Source organism: Ornithodoros turicata, chromosome 1 (genome assembly GCF_037126465.1).
Source record: "Ornithodoros turicata isolate Travis chromosome 1, ASM3712646v1, whole genome shotgun sequence".
Classification (NCBI taxonomy): Eukaryota; Metazoa; Arthropoda; class Arachnida; order Ixodida; family Argasidae; genus Ornithodoros; species Ornithodoros turicata.
This window is the reverse complement of record NC_088201.1, coordinates 15,789,576-15,816,556: the sequence shown is the minus strand read 5'-3', so window position 1 is coordinate 15,816,556 and position 26,981 is coordinate 15,789,576. Positions and strand designations below refer to the sequence as shown.

General features: G+C 45.1%; 1 protein-coding gene and 1 long non-coding RNA gene across 4 annotated transcripts in view; both read left to right on the top strand.

Annotated features, from left to right (window-relative positions):
- LOC135377530 (ATP-dependent RNA helicase abstrakt-like) overlaps nucleotides 1-26,981 on the top strand; it is a 289,645-nt gene that overhangs the window by 170,785 nt on the left and 91,879 nt on the right. The gene's annotated exons all lie outside the window — the stretch shown is intronic.
- Nucleotides 15,778-16,919, top strand: LOC135397240 (uncharacterized). 2 transcript variants are annotated; one of them, XR_010423619.1, is made up of 4 exons: nucleotides 15,778-16,119; nucleotides 16,427-16,539; nucleotides 16,590-16,692; nucleotides 16,843-16,919. It is a non-coding gene; the product is annotated as an uncharacterized LOC135397240 (long non-coding RNA). The 2 variants fall into 2 exon arrangements; XR_010423618.1 differs by having other exon boundaries at nucleotides 15,781-16,119; nucleotides 16,607-16,692.

The following is a 26,981-nucleotide window of genomic DNA, read 5'->3' as shown; positions in this document are numbered from 1 at the left end:
CGCATCCGGGCATTTTCGCAAAAAATGGGAACGAAGACATACAAGAAAGGTAGATTTCACAAAGGGTCGCATCAAGTAAGAAGGAAAGCAGAATGATTTCAGCTTTTGATAAGTGAAGTTAGCGTTATTGTCTCCTACGATGTGTTTGACGTTTGTATACTACAGAAAGCTATGCTTTGGACCGTTAGCAGGGAAACGTGGGACTTGCAAATAATTAAGGTCAGCGACATGCGAATAGGTACATCCGGGGCGTGCGTAGCTAATGCTAGTTTGGCCTCCTCTTGCGCAGTAAGGCAGCTGAGGCCGCCCGAACGTTTAGCAGATTCTCTGTGTGCGCTGTGCAAGTGTGCGGTGAGAATAGATGCAGGTGTACGTAAACAATACGCGGTTTACCGGAAGGTCAGAGATAAAGTTAACATCTTAGGTAATCATTCCTACATTCCTAGTATTGAAACGCTTCTTATTTTGAAGAGCATCAATTAGCCCTCGGCATTTTTTTTTTTTTGTTACTCCGTTTCATTATATGTAACCCCGCAGCACGAATAGCAGAATACACGATCGTCAACATAAGTTTGGTCTTACTAAAAACACAACCTAATAATGTACAAATTCCCGAAGCACGTGTTCTATATTTGTATCCAAGAGCCCAAAGTCTAATAGGGAATCCTCCCACATGGATTCCTAACAGACACTACACGCACATCATTGACTACACACTCATCGAAGGGATCAAGATACCCTCTCTACAGCTTAAACAGGAGCAGAAACCCCGTGCTCCAGGGGAAGCCGACACCTGTAAAGGGGGCCTTCTGCGGATACTTTGAAACAGAAACACGCAACAATGGCGGGGAAGGCAGACCGACTTCCATCTGGCAGACAGATGAGCAACCTCCCTGGCAACCTGGATGAACTCTCCTCTAGAGCCCACCACAGTGATCAGACAAGTGGATTTTTAAACCAGGAAACAAGCAACAATCTGTCGTCTACACAGAGCGTCAAGAGGGCTAATGTTTCCCTTCCAATTCCCCAACAATTCCTCCCCGTACATTTTTGTTGCCCCCCTCTCTCTGTCCCCGCTTCCACTCGTATATGGGCCGTATATGAAAATAAGAGCGTAGGGAGGCTGCAGAACAATGGAGCGCTTGATTGGATCATCGATAGTCAGCGTACCTTGCGTCACACGATCGGGCGGGCGTGCTTTGTGTCCCCGCCGACCGTGGGGGGGAGTTGCGAATAAAAGGCGGAAAATCTGTTTGTACGCGGCCACATGGCAGCCAAATTTGTCGTCCCCATCTGTTTGATGCGAGTTCACCGCTGCCAAGACGCTGTTATAAGCAAATGAATGCTCCGCGGCCCGATATCGCCAACAGCCTCCCTCCGGCTGGACGTTCGCGATAACTCGCTGGGCGGGAAGACGAACTTATCGCAGGCGACCTCTCGCCTGTTTCGTGGGGATAACGGCCACTCCCGGAGTTGCCGAGCGTGAAAACGGGGCCACTCGTTTTGTTAGTGGGGCGACCTTGTCGTTATTAATCGTCCGCAGCGAGCTGATAGCTATTGGATTAGAACAGATAAGGAACATTCAAGCGAACGAAGGGTCGAGCAGATAGGTCGAGTACCTACTGACTTCGGCTCATGGATTAGTCGGTGAACCGCGAACATCGACGGTCAACGTGCTCGAGATGCAGATAGTGATGCGTTAGCTTTGGCTTAGCGGAGAAGCTGCCCACTGACGTTAGTGCGTTTACAGTGAAACGGCAATCGCATTGACATTACAAAAAGGGCGCCTCGGTGTTTAGGCGTGACTGGCAATGTCTTCATGCATTCGGTCGCCCATGGTAGAGCCCGCGAATATCACCTGAGAATGCACGGACTTTCTTTGTTTGTGTTGCATGGCACTAAAGTGAGAACTTTCTGGAATGCCCAGTATGTTGCAGATGACACCAAAAATGAGTTGGTTAAAGGAAATTATAGCAAAAGGTAGTAAAAGATCACCGTGCGGAGGGAAAAAAAACGAACAACAAATCAGAATACTACACCTGGTATGAGGGCACAATTTTGAAAGGGTTCGATAGGTAATGCACGATGACTGCACCGACGACTATGCACGGGCGGCTACATGTATATCGTTGTTTTTCCCATACTTCGTGTTTCATGTTCTTGTATCGGTTTGTCTCCCGAGTTACCCGTTCTACAGGCAATCTTCCTGTCTTGCTTTCGTCAGGGCCATCGCACCGCCATTCCTGAATCGCAGGTCTCTGCCTCTCACTAGTTCATCATAAATATAAAAAAATAAGTACAGATAAATTAATAAAAGTCAACCAATAAAAAAAGATTTTTCTCATATCGCTGCTTCAGCTTGTAATATCCCAAATACACTTCTATACTGGCATCCATGGGCCTGCACTGATCTCTTCCGCTACATGCCGTATGTGCGCTCAATTTCTCACTTCTGTAGTCGGGGACGACATCCACGATCGTAACAAGGTTTCTTGAATACTCTATACGGCCTTCCACTGACGACCATTTCGTGCATGTGAAGCTTCAATAGCTCCGCACTGTTGGTCCTCTTGTGCGCATGAAGAAATTATTCTAGACTTTCGGCTGCTTATCGCTATGTGTTCCTTCTCGTTGCATTCAGGGCACACTGGCGGTGTGCCCCACCGAAAGTATTTCTTTTTGCATGACCCCCTTGCCCTTAGTCTTCGTAGCCGGTCCTCGTCCAAACTGGCCGATTCGAACTCGCCGTACTTCTGTAATAACTGTGCTGACTCTGGCTTCTTTGACCCGGAGTACTTTCCGTTTGCAAAGTTTTCGCTTTTAGGGTATCGTGATGGTCGAAGATTCCTCATCTCATCCCCCCGCGAAGCGTATTCTTTGGTTACCTCTAATTGGATGCGGACAGCCTCCATATTCTGTTCTCGAAGCTTCTCTTCGCATGTGCGATTCAGCGCTTCTTTTCCCACCCGTTCGGTAATTCATACCGCCTGAAAGCATTCTGACGATTGCTTATTGTGCTTCCAGTGCCACTATCGTGGTGAGTATATGTGTTTTGCAGACCTCTGTATTTTCACGCCAACTTCAGCGCGCATCATTCTTTTGGGACAAAAAGCTTGAGTTCGATGGCTATATACCGACTGAGTGTCGACGATGCCTATTGCTAAGGGGTCACCAGCTCCTTATAACTAGAGCCTGAAGTTTTAGGGTTTTACCCGATTCTTCCCCGAATTTGCACCCCGAATTGAAGGTTGCCTCTCTAGGGTGAAACCCGATTTTTACCTGGCAAATTGCCCTCACTGGGATGTCTGTAGGAATGCACTAACTTACTTGTTTGGCAGAAAAATGCAGTTACATCACCGTTTGTACCAAACCGCTACAATTAGTTTGAATAACTGAGCCCGATTTCTCCCCAAATTTAGCGTACTGGAAGTTTTTTCACCCGAATTTGCATGAATTTAGTGCACATGTTTATTTACCCGATTTTTACCCCCCGAATTTTGGAAAAAATATTTCCCGAAAACTTCAGGCTCTACTTATAACCTTATATTCTAACAAATCAAAGAAACCTTGGTGAGTGGATCTATCTCCTAATTGCTAATTCGCATGCGCGCGACACCTACGACGTTGGAACCGCCATGGAGCATTCCGCACGCGCTCAATGGGTTCACGCGGAACACCTCTCACGTGGGAAGATGAAAGAGCGACGGCTCGGCTTCGGAGTGTAGTACTATATAAACACGTGGGTTGGTCTTGGCGCGCCACAAATGTCGTGCTCTCATGAACGGCTAGCTAACGACAGAGTTATGGAAGAGGTTCATTGAAAAGCAATTCAAAACACCCAACTGCACTCAACTGTATAGTCTGGGGAGAACTTGTATCGGCACTGCCGTCAAACAGGTGCTAGTGATGGGTTCCAGAGGTAACACCGCATGTCAGAGGGAAAGGCAGAGGCAAGAGGCAAGTTGACTGCTTTCGAGGTTTGAAATGGTACAAACCGCACCAGTGGCACTTCTTAGTTTATACAATATTAGGCTTGGCTACCCCATAAGTGAGAAAGAGACTTAGTTTCCTGTTGGTACCTCTGTTTTCTCGTAGCACGCTGCAGGGCACTAAGAAACAAAACATTAAAGAATATGTTTAAAGAAAGAGGGTTATATCAACTGGTAATCCGATAAAAACGTGCATCAACTTTCATATCTGTCACTATCATTATGTTGCTGCACCAAAATGTTCTAAACGTGCTGCAGAGCACTCTTCAAGTAATTATAATTCGTGGCTTTACGTCGCAAGACAGCTATGATCATGAGCGGAGTCATAGTGGTCGGTCTGTGGATTAATCTTGTTCACTTGAGGGTTCTTTATCGTGCGCCGAAATCTCAGCACAAGGCACACCGTTTTTAACTGGAAGACGTCGTGTCTAAGCAACGTGCACCCTGCCATCAAGTTGCTGGCATCCTTGTCCGGGTTCGAACCCACAGCCTTCGGTTTCGTACGCGGACACGCTACCAAGTGATCCGCCAAGGCTGGTTCTTCAAATTCGACAGTTTTTTCCATTCCATTGAAAGGATTCCACCATTTTTCAGTTCTTCGTATACTTTGTCATTGACGTTCTGTGGATCGCGACTGGCATTATAAACTTTGTCAGCACATCATCCGTGTAAACGCTGTACTATGAATAAGCTTTCACCGCTTCGGCGGCGGACGTACCCACAAAGTAAAAAAAACCGTGAGAACGGCTGTCAGTAGAGTATGCAAACTGCCAACGTAGATTAAACAAAGCGCCGTTCACCTTCTGATATAATCTTATCAAAAAACGATGAAAGCGGGCCGTTGGTTGGTCCCGAACCTTGCGCGTGAAGGGAGCGTGGCACGTCACAAGGTCCTTTCTATTATGATGCTTTCACTGCGAGCTGACAGGAAATGAGATTTGCCGGAATGAGTGGCGATAAGACAGTCACGTGCTCTGGTCGCGCGCACAGGACAATTGCCCTGCCATAACTACTTTTGTTTCTTCTATAAGTACTGCGTCACACTTTTTGGTCATGGCTATTTGTGACTGCCGAAGGGAAGCAGAACGTTCCAGGATATCTATTCAGGAGTTGTAGTAACGAATTCTTAGTATGGTAGCATCTTTTAAGCCAAGGTTCCCATACGTTTCATTTGCATTACTTCGTTTTTATTTAGAAAGGTTATTATTTATTTATTACGTGCATATCGAAGTTTATTTCGGGCATTGCATGATGGAGGGGCGAAGGCTTTCTTTTTCAAAATTTACATTTTACTTTTGCTCATCAGATACACAGGTGTCGAACAACCGAATGGAGTGGAACTGTTCTCGTCACGTGACCTTTAAAAGAATAGTCATTAATGTGGTAAGCAATACATGATGCAGAACATGTAGTTGCCGTGTACAGATGCTTGTTTTGCCATCGGCGCATTGCAGTGCCACCGTAGGTAGCACGTGCTTAGAGTTCTTCAAATTAAAACTTGAATTAACAATATTAACAAAAATCGCAGCAACTAACATGTCTCAGTGCTTCAGACTGACCGAATAATCACCATCATCGTATAGCGGTGAAAAAGTTTAGAAACTACAGAATTGGTGGCCCGCACAGAGAAGCACATATTACGACCCGTTGCATTCGTATAATGTGAACAGCTGGGAGTCAGCTCAACACACCCTAAGCTTTGTAGTGATGCAGTGCGCGATGAAAGAAGCAGAAGACGTCGCCCCGGGGTTTCTTGATGACGCCGAGGGCAAACGCGTGCGGCATGTAGCGACTGCTTGTGGACGGCTAATCAGAGAGTGAAAATTAGATTAGTTGCTTCCGCCCCGGGACCCTCGCCTGATTGTGGTGCTGGAGCGTGTGATCTGAATTGGGGAGTCGTCCTCATCTTGTTTAGAATATACCTTGTCGCTGCTCCTCAGAATAAAATCAAGAGGCCGGGGGCACGTTGCCTACGAGACTCTTAAGAAGGTTGTCACCGTCCAATAAAGCTGTTGCTCACACGTATAGAATATGTATTCGAAACAAAAGGTTGTTGAGTGGTTTACGTGCTGTGCGTTTCACATTTTATGAAAGTAGTCGCAGTTATGCAAACGAATATATGTTATTTAATCTTCTTCTGTTATTTCCCCATTCGTCATCATTATTTTAGCTGTTGTTGTCGTTAATCTTCTGGGAAGAAACACAATGTAGACTTTTAGAACGAAACGTCTAGAAAACTATACCAAGCAGGACTAGGGGGAAATATTTACGCATTATGGTCACCAGGTGCACATCAACGAGGCTATACCTTATGCGGCAAGGTCAATGAAAGGTCCTGTACCCACAGCTAACTGCGAAAATTACGCTATGTTTTGTGAGATAGTTAAAGGGCAATACTGAAATATCTAGTCAAACATGTCGTGCTTCAAAATACTTGCGCAACTCGGAAATCTACCGCGCTTTCGAGACCAACAATAACAACATGAAACATATATGTAGTGACAGTAAGTGAAGAAATTCGCCACTCAATGTGTGGCGCACTACCCTAGGGATCACTGGTTAGCATGAAATGAAACGACCAGAGCAGCACGCTTCCTGTATGTGAAAAATCGACACCGGAATGTTGTCACCAAAGGTGCACGTCAGCGTGTCACGGTGTTGCGCACTATACCTTGTGCACTAACCACACTTAGATATGTGAAGGTGTAATAACGATCATCAGCTCTTCCGTGCGTGTTATTACTCATTATATCCCAGAATCTTCCATTTTTTCTTCCTCTATCACATCACATATCCCATAATCAAATTTGGTCGAGTATGGACATCTCAACAAAAATTCTTCGGATGACCATAAGCCCGGATGCACAACAACAACAACAAACAGAATGATAATGATGAAGGGGGAATTCGCCACCTGAAATACGCTTTACACCGGGTACACATTATATGTAATATTATACAGGTTCATGACTTTGCCTTTTCTTCCTCTCTATTTACCTTTTCATAACCAGATGGTTCAATAGTAATTTAACTCCTACTTCACGGTGTCGCAATCGGTTATATTATTATTATACGAGTTTTTGTGGCGCATAAACAACAAAGGTCATAATACGCCAAAACACTGGTTAGTATGCAATTAGATTCGTCGCAATTGTACTGCACCCCCTTTTTAAACCCAATTAGTAGACTACGGAGCGTTATATGAGCTTTTTTCTTTTTTTATTGTTACTTTGTTAGCTAGTTTGACACCTAACGACTGACGATAGAAAAAAGATCAATACTATAAGAACAATAATATGTTGTATCGAGTGATTCACAATCGGGCATATCTCGCGACGTAAACACCCAATTATTAAAAAAAAATTATTACAATCGGGCATAAACATCGTAGATAGGATTCCTATCGCACTTATAATGCCTGACACACAGTTATGGGAGGGATGTGCATTAGCCTTACTCTTAGTACTAAGTACTACTTATGGTATTTTCCAGATTACCCGCTGTCCCCTGTGCCCTAATATATTTCTGAGTGTAAGCCAGTTGCCGAACGCGCACTTATCGCGAATACGCGTTGATTGCATTACCAGTCTTTCCATTCGCTCTGCTGCTGTACACATTAAATATGGCACGTACATTACCTCGCTCCAAACACTGCGCAATGTTCACAATTTAGTTTGCAATCCTTACCGATGCTTTTAATTGCAACCTAGAGTGGATTGAGTTTTAAACAGTATTTAGTTTTCCAATACAGATTTAGTTTAATCGATCATAATGCCTCATTTTCACGCACTGCGCAGATTACGAATTTAAAACGAATTTAAAACATCCGCATGTCTTTCCTTAGCATTCTTAGACATGCCTCCTATTACTGAACACACAGCTGGAATGTGTGTTTTTTTTTTATTAGGAGTTAATCACCTGTTACGGCATCTCCATCGTTGCTTGTATGCGGCGATCCACGAAAAGCCATTTCACATAAATATGCTCTGACACACGCCTGCCCTTTTACAAAACATATGTGGTCACGCGTCATAGAGTCAACATGGTAGAGAATTTTCCCCACTTTGGTGAGTGAAGAAAGCGACAAAAACGATGGATAACAACGCGTGCTGGAATCGCCTCCACAGCAGATGGCTCGAAGACAATGCGTGGCAAATTCGGGAAGGGCATAGCAAAGGGAGTGCGATAATGTGATTTCACTTCATAAATGTCATTTCCTACCATTAGTCACATGACGAGAGGGTAAGCAGCCACCCGCAGGCCTCCGCTACTCTGTGGGTCTATCGCTTTGACGAACTAGATGGGGCCCCCCAGCATAGCGCTCTTTCTTTGCAAGTACGTATTTTGGTGCCTCCCTCACAGCGTCGGTCTTCTGACTTCGGCACCGCCGCTTTGCGCTCTTTTCACAGGCGCACAATGGTAGTAAACATCTACAGCCTTCAGCGTACAATCGGTAATTCGCACGCCAGTGGAGTTGCCTTTTTCGTCTTGTATTTGAGTGAGATTTGATCTTTTATGTCGTGAATCTCACGACTTTATTCATCTGGACCATATAGTTCGTCAAAATAGAAAGAAAATTAAAACCACTCTGCGGAATGACGAACTGAAGCTTCGAAACGAAATTTTTGATCACTAAGGGATTGAATGCAATTGCGGAAATAATTTGCTTTTAAATTTTGCCAACTAGCACAAACCTGACTAACATTGTACAAAGTAAAAAGGAATATTGAAAAAGCAAAACGCCGTGATAAAAATTATCGCAGGAGAAAAAAAAAAAAAAAACTAGCGCGATAGTGAGTTATGCCATGTGTGAAGTCATTATTGCGAACTTTTTTGCTTGGCAGTAGCCATACGTTTGTGTTGCATGAGCGAAACGCTACTAACGGACATGGGTTCATCCGTCAAAAGAGCGAGGTACGCCATCGATTTTGCGACTTGATTTCATGACATTGCGAACCAGCACCGGCGTGAATTTATGTATTCTTCCTCTAATCTGTACGCTAAAAGCATACAAAGCTACTCGTATAAAATTACTACAGAACAATGAAGCGTAATCTAACCCGAATACCACACTATACTACGCATTATAGTCATACGAAATTCTACAGCACAGGAATCTACGCGGTTGTCATTAACAATAAATAGTTTTTAGACCAGAAATCCTTTAGACCTCCACCCTTCATATTTCGAATCATGTGCCGTCTAGTATCAGCGACCGAGCAGCTCGGCTACTACCGCCATCTCGGAACAAAGCGCGGCATCATGGTGAGTAGCGCGGGGCGCGAAAGGACCCTACTACGCGACGGGAACAGCCCCTCCGACAGGGACGGAAGAAACATACGGTAGCAGGTGATCGCGAGCTGTGACCCGTGTTTGTACAGTGTGGCGTGTACAGCAAACACGACGGTCGCCCGCGCTCCTGTGCACAGAGGCCGCTATTCGAATTGTGCCGCTGACGCTTTCTATTTAGATTGATTGTGAAATTGTATCGTATATGTAATTGGATTGCAAATCTTTGTGCAGATCTCTCTGTCTTTCCGTGTCATGCAACTTTTCGTCACGAAATATTTGTAGGGTTACACGTGCAAACGACGCGCGTGTGGGAGTTCGGACGTGAATAAACATCGCGACGGGTAAGGTGTCATTGTACTTAATCCTCCGTTCAGACAAAATTATATTACGAAGTGGGAATTTTTAGTCTTATGCTTAGTTAACTCCTTGTTGAGTAGCACAGATCAGCGAAAACAGAAGAAAAAAATAAGATTCCCTACGTCAAAATGCCAACGTTATATCACATGCAGCCGTTAGCAGTAAAAATAACGTTTGATTTCTGCTTTATTCTGTTGCGATATTCCACTGTGTGCCACTATTCAGCTGCCACTATTCGAGCGATATTTCAGTGAATATTAGTAACTCCTCTACGTGGATTACGTGGTCACTGCTTCTATTAGAGGGTATGATTGCAGGCTGCACTAAGTGTGTCATTGACCATTGGCCCTTGATATCGACGTGGATTGACGTCTTGCCATTAATGTTGTTCAGTTTTTTAAATTAGTCCATGCGCTATACATTTCTTTTCAGGAATCACAGCAATGCGGCAGCTGGATTGCCGCCACAAAAGTGGTATGGGCTTCTCAATCACTGTCTCAACACAACGACACAACTTCTGTAACAACATCTTAGTAACAGCGAATAAGCCTTACACAACAAGCGACACGGCACCCGAAGTACTTGGTTTGAGGCGACCAAACTGTAGAGTTGTAGAGGCTGAGGTGCTATTGGGGCCCCAAGGACTAGTCGTCACTGAGCATTGCGAAAAACGTTACTTGTGTCCTGCGCGCGCGTAGTGACGCCACCTTATTTCTTTTGTGGCCCCAAAACACTTGGGGCATGAAACTGTACTTTCTCAGTTAAAACACACAGTGCACGAAAAAAAAAAATGCTTTGGTTTAAAGCTGTTCAGAATATTATATTAACATAATTATCTACAAGTACACAAGTAACTGCCCAGATTACACTTTGCTTTTCACTAACACAATAACAACGTAAATGTTCTACGGGCGAACTATCGTTACAAGTATGTCAAACTGCTAAAAATGTGTACAATCTACCATTCATATGTACACATATCAAACAAAATTCGACTGAAAAATTGGTTGTGATTATTTACACTATTTACATAGTCTGAATCCCTTGTTAGAAAACGAGGTTCCTCAGAGCAACGCGTCCATATACTTTGCGCGTATGTACCGATTAGACCACTGACGCAGGAATTCCTGCTCTCCTAGCGAAAAGAGACTGTGCTCAAGGTAGTCACGGAGCAAGCACATAACAAGAGTGAGTCTTGGATGCATTGCTCGAATACGGCGATTCTGAGATACAGCCCGACGTCAGAACTTCCAGAGTACATTTGACACAATTATTATGATTATATGGTAAAATATTACTTCCCCTTATGAAAATGGACTTTGCCTGTCAATTGACATTGTTTGGACATCCTTTGGGTTGTTTGGTATTTCTTTTGACTTTGACTTTCTTTGGACCAACGCCCAAACAAAATCTATAGACCACCTTTGGCTTTTCTTTTGTTTGACTTTCTTTTGCCAGTTGCCCAAACAAAATCTATAGACCACCTTTGGCTGTTTTTTGGTTTGACTTTCTTTGGCCGGTTGCCCAAACAAAATCTATAGACTACCTTTGGCTGTTTTTTGGTTTGACTTTCTTTGGCCGGCTGCCCAAACAAAATCTATAGACCACCTTTGGCTGTTTTTTGGTTTGACACTCTTTGGCCGGTTGCCCAAATAAAATCTGCAGACCATCTTTGGCGTTTTTTGTTTTGTTTGTTTGACTTTCTTTGGCCTGTTGCCCAAAGAAAAGTTGTTGGCTACCTTTGGCTTATTTTGGTGTAATTTTGCCTGTGCCTTTGGATTTGTTCTAAGATAATTTAGTGATACATTTTAGATTTCCTTTAGTTTAAGTTTGTTCAGCCACTTTGGAAACCCCCAACAATGTCATTGGCTTAACTTCCCTTGAACAGCCAAAATGTTTCCTGTAACAATCTTCTACCTTGAAGTAGACCGTACAAATAAAAGGCAGGAGTTTTACACAAAAACTTGACTGAATGTGAGATAGCCGTCACTACACAAGCTTTTCCAACATGAGAACACAATACGGCATGAATGTCACCATGTAAACTATTCCAACATAAGACACCTTCCGGCATGGATTATACAGAAAACATCCAACTGAAGAGAAGTTGACCCTCATTACGCAAGCCATTCCAAGCCGACGGCACCATTTGACACGACTTATGCACAGAAACCTGAACAAATAGAAGCTACAGGTCTGGCTAAGAGCCGTTCCAACATGAAGATACTCCGGCATGAATTGTGCACCAAAACCTGACCGAACATAAGCTATGTCTCACTACTGATGCCGTTCCAACATAAAGATACTCCGGCATGAATTCTGCACCAAAACCTGACCGAACATAAGCTATGTCTCACTACTGATGCCGTTCCAACATGAAGATACTCCGGCATGAATTGTGCACCGAAACCTGACCGAACATAAGCTATGTCTCACTACTGATGCCGTTCCAACATGAAGATACTCCGGCATGAATTGTGCACCAAAACCTGACCGAACATAAGCTATGTCTCACTACTGATGCCGTTCCAACATGAAGATACTCCGGCATGAATTGTGCACCAAAACCTGACCGAACATAAGCTATGTCTCACTACTGATGCCGTTCCAACATGAAGATACTCTGGCATGAATTGTGCACCAAAACCTGACCGAACATAAGCTATGTCTCACTACTGATGCCGTTCCAACATGAAGATACTCCGGCATGAATTCTGCACCAAAACCTGACCGAACATAAGCTATGTCTCACTACTGATGCCGTTCCAACATGAAGATACTCCGGCATGAATTGTGCACCGAAACCTGACCGAACATAAGCTATGTCTCACTACTGATGCCGTTCCAACATGAAGGTACCCCGGCATGAATTGTGCACAGAAACCTGACCGAACATAAGCTATGTCTCACTACTGATGCCGTTCCAACATGAAGATACCCCGGCATGAATTGTGCACAGAAACCTGACAGAACATAAGCTATGTCTCACTACTGATGCCTTTCCAACATGAAGATACCCCGGCATGAATTGTGCACCGAAACCTGACCGAACATAAGCTATGTCTCACTACTGATGCCGTTCCAACATGAAGATACCCCGGCATGAATTGTGCACCGAAACCTGACCGAACATAAGCTATGTCTCACTACTGATGCCGTTCCAACATGAAGATACTCCGGCATGAATTGTGCACCGAAACCTGACCGAACATAAGCTATGTCTCACTACTGATGCCGTTCCAACATGAAGATACCCCGGCATGAATTGTGCACCGAAACCTGACCGAACATAAGCTATGTCTCACTACTGATGCCGTTCCAACATGAAGATACCCCGGCATGAATTGTGCACCGAAACCTGACCGAACATAAGCTATGTCTCACTACTGATGCCGTTCCAACATGAAGGTACCCCGGCATGAATTGTGCACAGAAACCTGACCGAACATAAGCTATGTCTCACTACTGATGCCGTTCCAACATGAAGATACCCCGGCATGAATTGTGCACAGAAACCTGACAGAACATAAGCTATGTCTCACTACTGATGCCTTTCCAACATGAAGATACCCCGGCATGAATTGTGCACCGAAACCTGACCGAACATAAGCTATGTCTCACTACTGATGCCGTTCCAACATGAAGATACCCCGGCATGAATTGTGCACCGAAACCTGACCGAACATAAGCTATGTCTCACTACTGATGCCGTTCCAACATGAAGATACCCCGGCATGAATTGTGCACCGAAACCTGACCGAACATAAGCTATGTCTCACTACTGATGCCGTTCCAACATGAAGATACCCCGGCATGAATTGTGCACCGAAACCTGACCGAACATAAGCTATGTCTCACTACTGATGCCGTTCCAACATGAAGATACCCCGGCATGAATTGTGCACCGAAACCTGACCGAACATAAGCTATGTCTCACTACTGATGCCGTTCCAACATGAAGATACCCCGGCATGAATTGTGCACCGAAACCTGACCGAACATAAGCTATGTCTCACTACTGATGCCGTTCCAACATGAAGATACCCCGGCATGAATTGTGCACCGAAACCTGACCGAACATAAGCTATGTCTCACTACTGATGCCGTTCCAACATGAAGATACCCCGGCATGAATTGTGCACCGAAACCTGACCGAACATAAGCTATGTCTCACTACTGATGCCGTTCCAACATGAAGATACCCCGGCATGAATTGTGCACCGAAACCTGACCGAACATAAGCTATGTCTCACTACTGATGCCGTTCCAACATGAAGATACCCCGGCATGAATTGTGCACCGAAACCTGACCGAACATAAGCTATGTCTCACTACTGATGCCGTTCCAACATGAAGATACCCCGGCATGAATTGTGCACCGAAACCTGACCGAACATAAGCTATGTCTCACTACTGATGCCGTTCCAACATGAAGATACCCCGGCATGAATTGTGCACCGAAACCTGACCGAACATAAGCTATGTCTCACTACTGATGCCGTTCCAACATGAAGATACCCCGGCATGAATTGTGCACCAAAACCTGACCGAACATAAGCTATGTCTCACTACTGATGCCGTTCCAACATGAAGATACTCCGGCATGAATTGTGCACCAAAACCTGACCGAACATAAGCTATGTCTCACTACTGATGCCGTTCCAACATGAAGATACTCCGGCATGAATTGTGCACCAAAACCTGACCGAACATAAGCTATGTCTCACTACTGATGCCGTTCCAACATGAAGATACTCCGGCATGAATTGTGCACCAAAACCTGACCGAACATAAGCTATGTCTCACTACTGATGCCGTTCCAACATGAAGATACTCCGGCATGAATTGTGCACCAAAACCTGACCGAACATAAGCTATGTCTCACTACTGATGCCGTTCCAACATGAAGATACTCCGGCATGAATTGTGCACCAAAACCTGACCGAACATAAGCTATGTCTCACTACTGATGCCGTTCCAACATGAAGATACTCCGGCATGAATTGTGCACCAAAACCTGACCGAACATAAGCTATGTCTCACTACTGATGCCGTTCCAACATGAAGATACTCCGGCATGAATTGTGCACCAAAACCTGACCGAACATAAGCTATGTCTCACTACTGATGCCGTTCCAACATGAAGATAATCCGGCATGAATTGTGCACCAAAACCTGACCGAACATAAGCTATGTCTCACTACTGATGCCGTTCCAACATGAAGATACTCCGGCATGAATTGTGCACCAAAACTTGACCGAACATAAGCTATGTCACACTACTGATGCCGTTCCAACATGAAGATACTCCGGCATGAATTGTGCACCAAAACCTGACTGAACATAAGCTATGTCTCACTACTGATGCCGTTCCAACATGAAGATACCCCGGCATGAATTCTGCACCAAAACCTGACCGAACATAAGCTATGTCTCACTACTGATGCCGTTCCAACATGAAGATACTCCGGCATGAATTGTGCACCAAAACCTGACCGAACATAAGCTATGTCTCACTACTAATGCCGTTCCAACATGAAGATAGCTACATATCGTCGAAATGTTCGTCACGATGATACACACTATAGGCGTGTTCCCAAGCACGCAATTTGCGGGGCGTCGCGACAGCGACTATTTTTTTTTTTGTTCCGCGCAGGCAGAAGCAACAACAGGTTTCTCACAACCGTACGGTTTGGTTGTCAACATCGCTTCAGGTTCCTCTCGCATATGAATCGTTGAACGAAAGCCGAGACATGGAAAAATTGTCGCTCTCGCAAATCGCGCGCTTGGGAACACGCCTTTAGAGTGTATCATCATGACGAACGTTATTGCGCTGCACGGCTACGCAGCGTTCAACAAATGTTGCACAAATCAAACATCAACAAAACATTTCAGTAGCTGCCCGCTGCCCAATCCGACACCGCAAGTGGCCCGAAATATCGAAGTGTCTTCTTTGTTTGAATCTATTCACTGTGTTATTATCCGCTGTTTAGGCATGTGTATTATTAATAATATGATTAAACAACAGAACTGGAGTGTGTAATTTTATTCGGCGTTGTTTGCATATTTGTAGTTACAGGTTCAGGTTGCGCGCCGTTCCTCTCCTTTAGTCGAGGCAAACTGCTAGGGCTATCGAAGCCAATCCAAGCCGCAAGCGACGTGTAGGGTATTGTTTGCTTTCGTCGCCGCACGTGGTTTTGAATTGAGTGTTCATGTTGTGTGGTGTCCTGTATTTCACACGTTTCATTCACACAATTTTCTATTTGCGTAACTACGTGCAACATGCACATTTTGGTGAAGTGGCCAGGCGTGAATATGCTGGACGTTTATCCCGTCGACAGCCTGCAAGATATCGAATTAGGTTTAAGTATTTCGTATGTCCCGGCCGTCCCGGCAAACGTGGACATCGCTAAGGGGAAGACATTCCTCATACGGTGCAGCAAGAATGCAGAGCCCTCTGAAGCCTTCTTCGTTGCTGCGGGTAAGTCCAGCGTGTACAGAGAAATATGCTTTGTTTTTCCAAAGCGCGAGAGGCCAGACGTTGCAGTCTCCCTGTTTCTGCCCAGTATTTGTTACGCTGTCTAAATCAACCGCAGACGTGGAATGGCGTGTCATTAAGCGCTACCAATTGAGACTTACCTACGGTTACCTATACTAAAAAGACATTAATCGGTTCTGCATTATTGGTCCTGTTGTAGAACCAGACTCAGAACATCAATTTCTCATGTTTGATTGCTTGTTCATTGATTTGCTGCTGCCACAAGCCTAACTACTTGATATTCCACTAGGCCTCAGGGTGCACACTGTACACATTGTGCAGAGCACAACCGGAAAATAGAGGAGCTTGAGCATGCAAATGCCCGCCTGACAAAGAAGCTTCGCAAAGCCAAAGAGAAGTGTGGTAAGCTGATATATATATTTTTTTTTACATATGTTGTGACAAGCATGTAGCAGGTAATTATTTTCAGTCATGACCAACATGGTGGATCAGATGGAAAATCTAATCCAGACTGCCTCCAGCCAGAACGCTGCTGCTGTTACAGCAGCTCCAATGGTAATGTTTGTCTCACCTGTGGAACTCGGATTTTGATATTTTATTTGTGTTTGGTTAGTGCGGATGAGCCGTAAGAGTGTGCTTGGAAGATATATCATTTGAAGTTAACAGTTTGCAGGACAATACGTGTAATACCTCTTTTCTATGCAGCTGGACATCGGCTTAGGTGTTTGCGTGGACGCTGGTGTTCTGCACAGAATAGAGAGAAGCAGCAAAGGGGATAGGACTGCATAAGCATAGCTATCTCTCTTTAATTTGCAGGCTGGCCCGTGCCCTCATTTGGGCAGTGTTTTCTCCTGAGGAGATGATTGGGCGAACTTCATATGGGATACCATGCAACGCCCACTAAGGTGCTGCTCTGAAACCTGCAGTGGATGAGACACGGCATGAAGCAGTTCTGGGTAAGGACCCCTTTCTGTCTTCATTACTGCAGGTCCATTGGCTTTTGATTTGGCCAAACTCTGGCTTTGTCTACATGAAGTAGCTGGTTACTGCTTAATCAGTTAATTGTACTCCTGCAGTGTCAACCTGGTGATTTGGCTTGCTGGAACCATCACATTCATGTGGCACACTTTTGCAATGCCATTGGCAGCAACAACCATGTTCTAAGAGTTGGAGCTGGACTGCCGGAAGTAGACCAAGATGGTAATCTGCACTTCTTTGGCACCATACAGATGCAAGAAAACAACAAGTCTGTGAGAGATCAAGGAGAGCGTTGTGTCCATGCTTTCGAAAATGAAATAATCACCCGTAATAAATTATGTGTATTATCAGTAACAGATGGCTTCTTTGTCGTGAATACCAGGGGTACTGGGTGGTATTTGGGGAGCCAACGAGGTACATTTCGGCATTATGTCAAAAGAAAATCAAATTAATGGCAAATAGGTGTCAAAAGAAAGACCAATTGAAGTCATAAAAGTGTCAATTGAATGGCAATTGCAAAAGTTCAAAAGAGATTCTTTTGACAAAAGTCAAAAGGAAGTCTGTCCCAAATAACCAAATGAAGTCAAAAGAAGTTCCAAACGTTTTTCCAAATAAATTCAAAAGCAATTCTATTGAATTTCAATTGCCTCTTTTGACTTTTTTCAATTGGAATTCTAAAGCATGTGCAAAAATTTTTTTGCAAGGGTCGGGCGCTCATTGCAACGTTACGCCTTACAGCGAAGCGGCGGCGCACTAAAGTCCACAATGTCGACACTACAACACACTCATGTAGAACATGTGTATTTGTTTCCTTTGCACCACAGTTAGGACAAGTAGAATGTCTTGTAGTTCCCCATTTGACCAGCCCATATTTTGTTGGAAGTATACCCCAGCAGGCTTTCCAGTGAAGGTCCGCAATCTCCTGCGGCAGTGCAACCGGGTGCCTTTTACCACTGTGCGAGAACGTAGCACTGGTAGTCCCTTCTTCGGAGCATAGAGCCTCGAATATTCGGGACACTTGGACTTTCTCTACATCTATATCCGGAAGGTGATCTTGTACAAACTTATATTGCCTAGTAATTCCTTTATAAAACTCTGGCAGATTTTCTGCTGTAGAATACATATTGATTATACAGGTTCGATGGGCGATGCTGCTAACTCAATGCGTGTTGAAAGGTTTGCTTGTCGGCAGGCGGAGCTAACAGCCCCGAGGCAGTACGCCGGGGCTGACAAATATTATATCATATATCAATATATATCATTATGGATATCTGACAAATATGCTCCTAAAAAGTCGACAATGGCCGCATCCGCTTCCGCAATGTGCTCTTTACTAAGCAAACTTAGCTTTACTTTTAAGCTTTACTAAAAAGCTTATCTTTTCAAAATTAATTAGTGATGTGATGTGATAGAAGAAGAAAAAATGGGGAGTTCCATTTGTGTGTTCCGCTAATACTAAGAGATGAAACATCTATGTTACGGGGGGTGCGGTGTCGAGATTGCTCGAGATTAAAGAAATTGGCAAACCCAGTCGCCTATCATAGCCAGACTAAAACCGTCACCGTGGAATTCCACGGGCTTGTACAGGAACATTTGCAAATTCATCTATGTTTTTGTTTACTACTACAAATTCGCTAACTTCGAGGATGCCCGGTCTTCAAGCCGTCTCGAGAATCTCAATCCCGTTTAAGGAACTGCATGGATGGGGTTAAGCAGGATTAGAGTTCGATCCTGCGAACGTGTCCGTGTAGCAGCGCCGGATCCACATTGACGTCGATGAGCATATTGGCTCAATGGGGATCGAAAGTGCCCGTGTGACACGGGTATCAGATTTGATCCGCAGCCCCCTACGCTAACAATTCAGGGGAATAGTAAACGCCGTGGAAGTGCATCATTTCTCTTACTATAGGCCGCCCAGTTTTTGACGCCTTACCGACGCTTCTCGCCTCCCTAAATTTGCAAGTCGCGTGCAACTCACCGGAATAAGCAGTATGTTCCAATCGATCAAAGAATCGCAAACCGGCCTCGGCGGATCAGTTGGTAGCGTGTACGCCTACTGATCCCAAGGTTGCGGGTTCGATCCTGCCCGTGAACGCCACCAACTTGGTGGCAATGCAAACCTGGTGGCACGGTACAAGTTGCTTCGACACGCAGTCTTCCGTGAGGCGCGTTAAATACGGTGTGCCGTGTGCCGAGATTTCCTGCGCATGTTAAAAAACCCTAATGTCCAAAATTAATCCACAGACACACCACTGTTGCGTCGCTCATGATCATATTTGTCTCGCGACGTAAACCACGAATGCTAATAATAATCAGAAAAGAATGAGAAGGGTGTCAAGCCTAATTCTCGATAAAAACGAACACAGGATCAAAGTCCAACTCAAGAGTCGCGAAAAGCAATGTTCCTCACCGCCAACCGTTTCACCTCGTAAGCGCGTGTAAGCTTCACATGTAAAATTTGATTCTTGCCAGAAAATGCGTCCCATTTCATTTCAAAAGAAACAGCAGCATTTGACCGTGTCGTCGTCCCAATACCCGAAGCCCACGGCAATCCCAACGTCTGCTTCCTGCAGCGTATTTAAATTTAAGATTGCGATTTGGCGCAGGGGCCGTTGGAAACAAGATAAAGAAGGTAGCTTCCTGGAGTGGCCTGAAAGTATCACGGCGATCAGCTAATTTTTTTTGCTATTTGGAAACGAAGCCCCATTTCGGTGCAAACGACCCATGCACTTCCCCACTTTCCGGACGGTAGTGTAGAATTATCGTGAAAGTAGCGACTTCATTGAAAGATAAATCTCCTCGCTACCCTTTTAAGTGGAGCCCTTGGGAAATTCCTGGAAAGAAGTCGGTGGCTATCGAGGACCTTCTTCGCCTCACGATTATTCAAAGTGATTAGTCCGAGCGTCATTTCTCTCGTAGAACCTCTCCTGCAAATTCAAGTGTAACTATGGCGTCTGGTTTACCGAAAGCCCCCTGCTCGTGCTCGCTATCACGTTTCCGTTCTTGCATTTATGCTAAATTGACTTTCCTCCAAATTAGCACTTCCACCAGGTTCCCAAGAAAATATCGTAGAAATTGGGAGCGCTTTGCAAACACGTCTTTGGTTTTGTAGCGGATTGATACCCTATAATTATTATTCTATGCCACCACCGAGGCTGTAACTAGGGTCTTATGCGTTCTGAACGTCTGGGCCCCGATCTTCAACTTTCACATAGCGATCGTTATCGTTATGTTTAAAGTTCGCTGTGGTAGGCTCGTGCAAGAGCACGTGGCGAATCAAGGGCCGAAGTGATGCATTTAACGCGCGTTATGTGATAACAATAAGACCGGGCCCCGATCTGACGTGCGAAAACATGACGATTGAACTGCTGGAAGGATTCAGCTTGTGTATCCTGGGCTGATTGTGAAGTATAGTAGTAGTCTGGTACTGGTCTGCAGCGCCGTAGCCTGAAAAATATTTCGGGAGGGGTTCTATGAGGACTTTGCATGGGAGAGGAGGATTTATCATCGTTTCTCTCTCCCAAATGCACTACCAACGGTACCATTTCGGGGGGTGGGGGGGTGCGGTTGAACACCCAGAACCTACCTTCTGGCTACGCCAGTGCTGGTCTAGTTTGTTATATGACACAACACCGTTATTACATCTCGTTATTAGAATGTTTCGTTCCCGCTACAATTCGTTCCCGCATAGATTCGTCATCAGTTATTGTCCTCCCAGGTGTACTAATCTTCACATTTCGTTATTTGTTATGCTTCCCTTGCTTTTCCCGTACTCTTCCATTATTTGCAATGTTGTTTCTAATTTTCTTTCGCCTTGAACAACAGTGGCGTCGTTCGCGAAAACTACTATGGTTTCGCCCTTGGTGCACCTTCAACCGTCTTGCGTCCCTTTGGCTCTCGTCATAGCCAGTGAAAGTCAGAACATACAGCAGGGGGGGAACCTTGTTTACTTCTCTTTTGACCAGATTGGAGTTTAGGTCTGGTAACGTTCGAGGCCTTTTTAATGCAGAATGCGTTCCACAAATAAGGAGCGAGGACAGATGAAGTGCGTGTCCGTCCGTCCGTCCGTCCGTCTGTGACGGTTTTCTGCGAAGCGTGCTTTCCCGGCACTCACATAGTGTATGCATCAGGAGAAGCAGCAGAGCAATATGTCCCTCCGCTGCCCTCGGTGACTCAGTCGGTAGCGTGTCCGCCTACTGATCCCAAGATCGCGGGTTCAAACCCGGCCGAGGACGGTAGCAACTTGGTGGAAGGGTAGAAGTTGCTCAGACACGCCATCTTCCGCGAAGGACGTTAAATACGGTGCGCCGGGTGTCGAGCTTTCGCCGCACGTTAAAGAACCCTGAGAGGGATGAAATTAATCCGCAGACTCTACCACTGTTGCGTCGCTCATGATCACAGTTGTCTCGTGACGTAAAGCCCTGAATTATTACAATATGTCCCTCCCTGGATTTCTTAGTGAGCGGACGTAATGTTGCTGCGTTGCTGAGGTGGAGAGCTGTGACGTTGGTGCGTTCTGCTTAGGTTTGTTTAGATACACACCTCCGGAATACAGTATACCGGGTGTTTCAATTAAATCCCCGGGCTAAATAATTCGCGAACGGGTGCACCAATCGACGGACTTTCTTTTTTACAAGTATCTGTCCGATACCACCTACAAGCTGCGCACCGTGTGAGTGGGAGGCTCCCATTATTTAAATAAAAATTCAAATGAGTTTAGTGAAAAAAACATAACTTCTAAAGCAGGGCGCTGTCGGCATTAAAATGGGTACTACCCCTTTTGGGACCTTCAGTGGACACCTTGTAGAGAAAAATCTGCCACCGAAGCGGGTCATTGGTTGCTGTAATTAATTGGTTTCGGTTTACATATTTTGTCGCGGCTGGTCGCGGTGAAGCGCAAAAGGACGTAATTCATTGGTGGATAAGGGAGTGGAAGAGCGTCCTTTTGCGCTTCACTGCGACCAGATGCGACAAAAAATATGTAAACCGAATTGTAGTTGCTTGTAGTTTGGTGTTATGGTACTGCACGGTTTGATCATGTAAGATCTTGCTACCCTCTTTAAATGCCTGTTCCCAAATTTTATTTCCCTGGCACTTTTTCGCATCAATTACACAATAAATAAAATTGTACGCCCTACTAAAGTACGTATAACACAAACAAGAAGAGATGAAACATCTATTTATTGCGTAGGGTACAAGCTTTCGCACAGAGTCTGGGCTTCTTCATCTTCTATGCTTCTGTGCTTCTATGCAGCTTCTATGGATACAGACACACTTCTGTATCCATACCTGAAGAAGCCCAGGCTCTGGGCGAAAGCTTGTAACCTACGCAATAAATAGATGTTTCATCTCTTCTTGTTTTTGTTACATCGAAGCTATCCTGTGCTTTTCTTCGTGCGTCATTCTAAAGTACCGCGTATAATACCTTGGGTCATTTTCATAAAATTCCACTGATACTCTTGCGCTGTTTGGGTCACACTTGGACCGTTAATTAATCTGATTACTGCTCCTCATCAGATATGCCGACCTTAACATGTAAGACAGCAAGTAATTAGATTATCGTATTAAAGCAACATGTTATGGTCAGTGGCATGCAAATTATACGAACGTTGTTGGCGCGATATTGGACAGCGAACATAGCTAGCGAACGATAAGCGAACATAAAGTAAATTCTTCCACCTGGTTCTACCTGTACACAAAAAATTCAAGGTCTCTAGTAGATCAGTACGGTCTACATTACCCTAAAGTATTCGCTCTAAAGATCTCAAGTCCAACCGCAAACCGTGTTGAGATGATAAATTAAATATTTGCAGGTCATATAATTTTCGAATTAAACTACACTTAAACCTCTCTCACGTAGGAATATATTGGACGTCCCCCTTGAATTGTGTTTCCCCCTTGAATCGTGTTTCCCCCTTGAATCCAATGCAACGTTGTATGGATAAGCAAATTCCATTGTTGCTTGATTGCTTTGGAGTCATTGCAGACTAGAGTGTGGCGCCATTTTATTTTAGTGTATTTGAATTTTTTGAACACTGTTTTCTTACAAGCGGTACCCACTCGGTGTTTCTCTCTCTCTCTCTCTCTCTCTCTCTCTCTTTCTCTTTGTTATCGTAATATACCGCAGGCAAATTGTGTATCTTCTCAAAGAGAAACTGCTTTAACAAATGAATTCAAAGGAATCAAATGAAATTGATTTAACAAACTATCATCAGATTGGGGAATCTTGTAGTCGAGATACTTAAAAGCCACTTTTCCTAGGCACATCACACTCAAGAAACTTAGCAATAAAGTGATAAAATGACGCAAATGCAGGATAAAAAAGCCCGAGCGTAAGCACACGAAAATACAACACAGCACAGACGACTCTGTGTTGTGTCGTAGTTTTGTGCGCCCACGCTCAGGCTCTTCATAACATGTAGCAAGTGAAGCGCACCGGTGATACTTTATAGGTAGGTGATCTCAGTAAGTATTGCACGTTCTAGAGTATTGAAGTAGGCTACATGTAACGCATTCACTCCCTGTATTAATACAATACAATTAGTCTTAAAAATAATATTGTATTACTCACCACCGCTGGACTGAATCGTCGACCGGAGACACCAAAGACAAGAAGGTGAACATCCATGAGACAATTTGATCCATTTCATAGGGGATTTTTATGCCACTAGCATTGGTAGCTCTTGCAATAAGTAAGCTCGAGTGAAGACCGGTTGTGCTGAGTCTGTTATCAGTTATCATCACCAGCAAACTTACAAGGTATCACCATTTACAATATTTGCACAGCAAAGCTAAAAGGTACAAAAAAAGAATAAATGAAAAGTTCAAATAAATCAAGTTCAGTATAAACACACGCTATTTATCAACATTATTCGAAAAGCCTTCCTTCCAGCACTCGCAACTAATGACGTGATGTGAAACTTTCTACGACGTTAAGCCCAGCTCTCAGGCAGTTTTCAAGGCGAGCCTCGATGTACGTGACGGGAACGGCTCACAGCCGGGAGGCAAACGTCTTGCAGGCACCTTCCATATTGACGCAAAACGAAGATAGGTGTGTTCGTCAGGTTCCAGGAAAGAAAAAGAAAACAGGAGCCCACCATTGGTCGGGAGCATACAGGCTTGCTTCCCGGCGCGATGGTCCCCTTCGCGTAACGAACCCGGCGTCCCCAGCGACTACTGCGAACAAATGAACTTTGTGATTTGCTGGAAGAAGTTTTTCTTCGGCAAAGGATGCCGATAACGAAAGGGAACCGCACTGCGGCTTCATGCTGCCGCAGAACGGTGCAGATGTTTCACTTTCTCCAAGTTCTCTGTCAGAATGAGAAGCCCTATGCAGATAACAAGCGGGAGGTTTAGGATTTCGGAGGAGAAGATATGACAATGATCTTAGGATGAGTTTCGTACGAGCTTCATTACAGTCACAAAGGGATAGGCCGCTCCAGGATTTCAGGGGCCTTGCGGAAAGATGTATTAGGAAACACGATCGTCTCCGGTGCATCGAAAGACACGTGGAACTTATTATCCGTTCACGATCTGCATTATAAGAGGAATCGTGGAAAGTATTTCGAGCAAAAGTGTTTCATTTTTCTGTAATGTGATCCGGAAGAGCTTTGAAAATTAGGTTTCAACGTAACCCAGCCGGAATGTGCTTATGTATTTGGTCGTAGCAGTAAAGTTCATTCGTTTCAAAGGCTAATTACGTAACTCACAAATAAAGCAGAAACCAAACATAGATTGTTTTTTGCCTGACGCGAACAAAGGCTATACAGATATTGCTGCCACCATTTTGGAGATGTAAACAAGAACAGTAGCATTATGAATGGTTCAACTTGACCACGAATATATGCGTGTGGACTCATGTTGCCCACTTCATGGCTTCTTTAATGCGCACTCTTTAGTGCCACGAAACTGCTAACGATTTTGAAATAACACAAGGGCTTTGAGCAATTCGCGTCACGTCACCAAATCGGTAGCCCGGCCGTGGTCGAACTCCTCGTCTCTATATCACTGTGTAACGCGCATGTCACTAAGGCACTAAGCTATACCAGGTTTAGACCCCTGCACGGGCCCGGGCCCTTCCCGGCCCGCGGGCCGAGCCGGGCTTGTTATTGGCTGTGTGCTCCGGGCCGGGCCGAGCCCGGGCCAACAAAATACGCTAGCACCGCGGGACGGGCCAGGCCCGGGCCGTTAAAATACGCCACCAACGCGGGCCGGGCCGGGCCCGGGCCGACAAATATGTTTCCGAGAGTCAGGCCCGGCCGGGCCACGCAGCTAATTCCACACAATGGAGATGCATTAGTTCATATCATCACGCGCTTGCGTCATTCCTGTGCAGATTTTGCAAAGACAAGCAAGGGATACTGCATTAGGCATATGATTTGACCCTCTAGAACGTTCTGAAAGCCACTTTACACTGCTCCTCACTCCTCACGTATTTCACAATCACTTGGCAAAGCTTGGTGAGAGGGGTATGGACTGGGAGCAGGAGTTTAGCGACAGCATCCTCTACCTCCGCAAAATCTTGACAGTGTAACGATAACGCCCATGCCCGCGTACGTTCTGGATTTAATTTGGTCTGGTGCGGTTATGGTGTTAAACCGCCATCACTTGCATGTTTGTCTTCTCTCCTTATAAATTTACTGATAAATTTGTTTGATAATCGCCAGAAACGCCTACGTCGCGGCTGGAAATACTATGCCGGGATCTACTCGCCGGGTCACCGGGCCGGGCCGGGCCGGGCCGGGCCGGGCTCTAGTCACTGGGTCACCGGGCGGGGCCGGGCCGCATAAAAATATGAAGGTCCGGGCCCGGGTCGGGTGGGGCCATTTTTCGATACGCCCGGGCCGGGTCGGGCCCGGAAAAGTCGGCCCGTGCAGGGCTCTAACCAGGTTGGTCTTGAACCGAAACGGCTATGCTTCCATTTGGGCTATATGTGTGCCTTGTCGTTGTAATCTCTCAACATATATTCATTGGCGTGTCTTTCCAAGCACAATGATACCTATTTTGTTCGACTCGAACACCGACAGCTAGCTCGCATGCAATATGTCATATGTATCGGCCGTCACATTTCAAACTGCAATACTTTTTACGCATCGCATAGTCACTAAGGCCGCCACGTGCGCTGTGGCTCACGTCTAGCCGAGTCGCTTATTCGTTCTCGAAGCACTTTTAAGTTCGAAGGATTTCAACGACCCAAATATGCTGCGCCTTCTTATAACACAAAACTTTTTTACATCATGTGGTCTACTTGATGACTTCAGAAAATAGCCATTTTACGCTACCGCCCTGACTATTTTTAGGTTGGACGAACGTCACTCTAAACAGCTTGTAAATGCAAAGAACATGGAATACAATAAAGCATGCATTAAAAAAGAGCGATCTCGTGTTTTTCCGAATCGCTTGTTGTCAGCCAACGATCATCCCCAGGTCGATGCCTCGGAGGCAAATCCCCACTTATAAAGTTGCCATGCACACACACATACACACACTGTTTTGGTACAGAAATGACAAATCCTGCGAGGTCGTCGCCTACATAGGAGTAGGGAGGCATACCCCTCGTATACATAAAGCGCCCACATATTTCTTCATCGCGGGAGCCTTGCTCTGCGCTCTCGGATAGAAGTCAAGCGATCTACTCTCTGAATCATATTTATTCGCGGTAGAGCGCACGATGCAGCGCCAAGACGTATAGCCCATCTCCCCTCGTGTTTCCAGCGCAGCGAGAGAGGTGTCTCACGGTTATTTCTCATCAGGCACAGTCATAAATCACGCGTAGAGGTAGTACGTCTCATCTATATATATTTATATAGATATCTATACCTATCCAGATAGAAAAAAAATTCCAGGTCGATCGAGCGAAGTGTATT